Below are 5083 nucleotides of genomic sequence, written 5' to 3' on the forward strand. Positions count from 1 at the left end.
CTCTAGTTCTTTTAATTGTGATGTTAGAGTGTCAATTTTAGATCTCTCCTGCTTTCTCTTGTGGGCATTTAGTGCTATAAATTTCCCTCTACACACTGCTTTAAATGTGTCCCAGAGATTCTGGTATGTTGTATCTTTGTTCTCATTGGTTTCAAAGAACATCTTTATTTCTGCTTTCATTTCGTTATGTACCCAGTAGTCATTCAGGAGCAGGTTGTTCAGTTTCCATGTAGTTGAGCGGTTTGGATTGAGTTTCTTAGTCCTGAGTTCTAGTTTGATTGCACTGTGGTCTGAGAGACAGTTTGTTATAATTTCTGTTCTTGTACATTTGCTGAGGAGTGCTTTACTTCCAATTATGTGGTCAATTTTGGAATAAGTGCGATGTGGTGCTGAGAAGAATGTATATTCTGTTGATTTGGGGTGGAGAGTTCTATAGATGTCTATTAGGTCCGCTTGGTGCAGAGATGAGTTCAATTCCTGGATATCCTTGTTAACTTTCTGTCTCGTTGATCTGTCTAATGTTGACAGTGGAGTGTTGAAGTCTCCCATTATTATTGTATGGGAGTCTAAGTCTCTTTGTAGGTCTCTAAGGACTTGCTTTATGAATCTGGGTGCTCCTGTATTGGGTGCATATATATTTAGGAGAGTTAGCTCTTCCTGTTGAATTGATCCCTTTACCATGATGTAATGGCCTTCTTTGTCTCTTTTGATCTTTGATGGTTTAAAGTCTGTTTTATCAGAGACTAGGATTGCAACCCCTGCTTTTTTTTGTTCTCCATTTGCTTGGTAGATCTTCCTCCATCCCTTTATTTTGAGCCTATGTATGTCTCTGCATGTGAGATGGGTCTCCTGAATACAGCAGACTGATGGGTCTTGACTCTTGATCCAGTTTGCCAGTCTGTGTCTTTTAATTGGAGCATTTAGTCCATTGACATTTAAGGTTAATATTGTTATGTGTGAACTTGATCCTGTCATTATGATATTAACTGGTTATTTTGCTCGTTAGTTGATGCAGTTTCTTCCTAGCCTCGATGGTCTTTACATTTTGGCATGTTTTTGCAATGGCTGGTACCGCTGTTCCTTTCCATGTTTAGGGCTTCCTTCAGGGTCTCTTGTAAGGCAGGCCTGGTGGTGACAAAATCTCTAAGCATTTGCTTATCTGTAAAGGATTTTATTTCTCCTTCACTGATGAAGCTTAGTTTGGCTGGATATGAAATTCTGGGTTGAAAATTCTTTTCTTTAAGAACGTTGAATATTGGCCCCCACTCTCTTCTGGCTTGTAGAGTTTCTGCCGAGAGGTCTGCTGTTATCTGATGGGCTTCCCTTTGTGGGTAACCCGACCTTTCTCTCTGGCTGCCCTTAAGATTTTTTCCTTCATTTCAACTTTGGTGAATCTGGCAATTATGTGTCTTGGAGTTGCTCTTCTGGAGGAGTATCTTTGTGGCGTTCTCTGTATTTCCTGAATTTGAATGTTGGCCTGCCCTACTAGGTTGGGGAAGTTCTCCTGGATGATATCCTGAAGAGTGTTTTCCAACTTGGTTCCATTTTCCCCCTCACTTTCAGGCACCCCAATCAGACGTAGATTTGGTCTTTTTACATAATCCCATACTTCTTGCAGGCTTTGTTCATTTCTTTTTCTTCTTTTTTCTTTTGGTTTCTCTTCTCGCTTCATTTCATTCATTTGATCCTCAATCGCTGATACTCTTTCTTCCAGTTGATCAAGTCAGTTACTGAAGCTTGTGCATTTGTCACGTATTTCTCGTGTCATGGTTTTCATCTCTGCCGTTTCGTTTATGACCTTCTCTGCATTAATTAGTCTAGCTGTCAATTCTTCCACTCTTTTTTCAAGATTTTTAGTTTCTTTGTGCTGGGTACGTAATTCCTCCTTTAGCTCTGAGAGGTTTGATGGACTGAAGCCTTCTTCTCTCATCTCGTCAAAGTCATTCTCTGACCAGCTTTGATCCGTTGCTGGCGATGGGCTGCGCTCCTTTGCAGGGGGAGATGCGCTCTTATTTTTTGAATTTCCAGCTTTTCTGCCCTGCTTCTTCCCCATCTTTGTGGTTTTATCTGTCTCTGGTCTTTGATGATGGTGACGTACTGATGGGGTTTTGGTATAGGTGTCCTTCCCGTTTGATAGTTTTCCGTCTGACAGTCAGAAGGACTGTCTGTTGGTCTGTTGGAGATTGCTTGAGGTCCACTCCAGACCCTGTTTGCCTGGGTATGAGCAGCAGAGGTTGCCGAAGATAGAATATTGCTGAACAGCGAGTGTAGCTGTCTGATTCTTCCTTTGGAAGTTTCCTCTCAGGGGTGACTCCACCCTGTGAGGTGTGGGGTGTCAGACTGCCCCTAGTGGGGGATGTCTCCCAGCTAGGCTACTCAGGGGTCAGGGACCCACCTGAGCAGGCAGTCTGTCCGTTCTCGGATCTCAACCTCCGCGTTGGGAGATCCACAGCTCTCCCCAAAGCTGTCAGACAGAGTCGTTCCGTCTGCACCGGCCCCCGCTGCTTCCCCTATTGGACTTCAGCTGTGCGCTGTCCCCAGAGGTGGAGTCTACAGAGACAGGCAGGCTTCCTTGAGCCGCTGTGAGCTCCACCCAGTTCGAGCTTCCCAGTGGCTTTGTTTACCTACTTAAGCCTCAGCAATGGCGGGCGCCCCTCCCCCAGCCTGGCTGCTGCCTTGCGGATAGATCGCAGCAGACTGCTGAGTTAGCAGTGAGGGAGACTCCGTGGGCGTGGGACCCTCCCGGCCAGGTGTGGGATATATTCTCCTGGTGTGCCTGTTTCCTTAAAGCGCAGTATTGGGGTGGGAGTTACCCAATTTTCCAGGTGTTGTGTGTCTCAGTTCCCCTGGCTAGGAAAACGGATTTCCTTCCCCCTTGCGCTTCCAGGTGAGGCGATGCCTCGCCCTGCTTCAGCTCTTGCTGGTCAGGCTGCAGCAGCTGACCAACACCGATTGTCCGGCACTCCCTAGTGAGATGACCCCAGTACCTCAGTTGAAAATGCAGAAATCACCAGTCTTCTGTGTCGCTCGCGCTGGGAGTTGGAGACTGGAGCTGTTCCTATTCGGCCATCTTGCTCTGGTAACCATTTCTTTTCTTATTACTGCTGTAGAATTCTCTGTTTCTGCATTTCACCTCCCTTTCCTTTAGTCCTGCTTTATCTGACTCAAAGATTATTTGTAATATGGTTCAGCTATGAACTTGCTCGTAGTTTGAATTTGCCAGGCTGAATAGTAAGGATGAAGTGAGTGCATGACTGATTGACTGTTGCTACAGTCAGTTTTCATTCATAATAAAGGTTATTAACTTACCTGTGATGTTTTTATGGCAATTGTGTGGGAGGCCACAAGGTACAAAGGGAATTCCTTTGGAGCCAGGCAAAAGTGCACTCACATTGGCACTTTGACCTGTGACAAGTTCCTTTCTTCCTATTAGCTGGCTTATCTATTTTTATAAACTAGGAATAAGAACAACTACTTAAAAGATAACCAGAATAATGTGAGTTAAGGCTTGTGAAGCAGCTAGTCTGTTTTCTGCAACACAGCAAATGTTTCCCAAGGGTCGATTCTTTTCTGCAAAATTGCTGACACAGTTGAGAGACAGTTTTAGATTGAGGTAATCCTCAGTGGGGAGGCAATGTATTGCAGTGGTTGAGAATGTGGACTTTAGAACCAGATATATTCCAGCTCCCTCTTCCTCACCTCTGTGACAAAAGTGACTTTCTCAACCACTTCTCCTACCATGTGACTGTGCTGAGTTTTTGTGAGAATTTAGTAAGATAAATATGCAAGATGCCTGATGTTAAATAAATGGAAAAGATAATAAGTATATTGCCAAGATATTAGCATGATGGTCATAGAGGTATCATACTATATAGAGGGAACAATGAATCGGAAGTTGAAGGATACAGCTTGTAGTCCTCAAGTGAGCCACTAACGTACTGGTTAACAAGCAGTAAGATCATCAAGTAAGGTTATCCAAGTAAGGTTAACCAGTAAGATAATCAAGTAAACCACTAACTTACTGGTTATCTAACCAGTAAGATAACCCTACTTAGATAACCAGCAGTTAGCTAGTTTGATGTGGTTATGTAACCTCTCTGGGCTTCCATCTACCACCTTTGTGGGCTTGACCTAGGTCATATTGCTATACATTTTAGAGCATTTTAAGGGCTACAACATATTTCACACACTTTATTTCACTTTGTAGTCATAATAGTATATTTCAGGTTCTGTGAAATAAGACTTTATGATGACAATATAACTAGATTAGAAGCACTTTCTTTCTTTACCTCCAGCTCTTTCTGTGATGTCATTTCTGTAGCCAAATCATTTCCAATGTCCGTAAAAGGGGATCCTTGTTAGGCACTATTTTTATTAACACACAAATGTTCCCACTCAATTGGCTTCTAGGCTAATGAATTTAATTTGACAAGGAAATTAATCAGTTCTAACTAGGTTTCTAAATTATTCCTTGCGCCTTCATGTGTCCTTGGCTTGCATTCACTTTTCCACATGCTGGTGTTGTTGGGGCTTTTCAAGCTACCTAGGGTCAATGGGACAGGCTCCATCGCTGGCCTTAAGGCCTCATTCAAGTTCATGGTGGGGTTACTCCTGTGCTGGGCTGGAGGTATTACTGGATTCCTGCCCAGCCCCCAGCATAACCACCAGCTTTTTCTATGGGCTGGGCCTCTTTGGTTCTTTAAGAAACTTTGGGTATGAACAGAAGCAATTTTGAGACATGGGATTGTAGATGAGAAAAACCAGATGAGAAAAGGGCAGATTTGCGGATGGTTAAAGCAAATCAGTGACAGCAGCTCCTGGTGAAATTTGCCTCTGAAGTGTCTCAGGCCTACCCTGTCATCACGTATGTTTGCTAGCCCTAGAAAGCATCCAAGCCAATGTAAGACATCCATCAGTTCACCTGCTCAGGAAGAATGTTCCTTCTTGGAATAGTAATGTGACATTGATTTGTGGCAAGACAAGAATTCCATCCAATAAGACTCTAATGCAATATTGGCTCATCATAAAAATAATTGAGAAAAAATTCAATGTTTAATCTCTGCTAATTTAATATTCCTAAAGA

Source organism: Trachypithecus francoisi, unplaced genomic scaffold (genome assembly GCF_009764315.1).
Source record: "Trachypithecus francoisi isolate TF-2019V2 unplaced genomic scaffold, Tfra_2.0 Lachesis_group1, whole genome shotgun sequence".
Taxonomy (NCBI): domain Eukaryota; kingdom Metazoa; phylum Chordata; class Mammalia; order Primates; family Cercopithecidae; genus Trachypithecus; species Trachypithecus francoisi.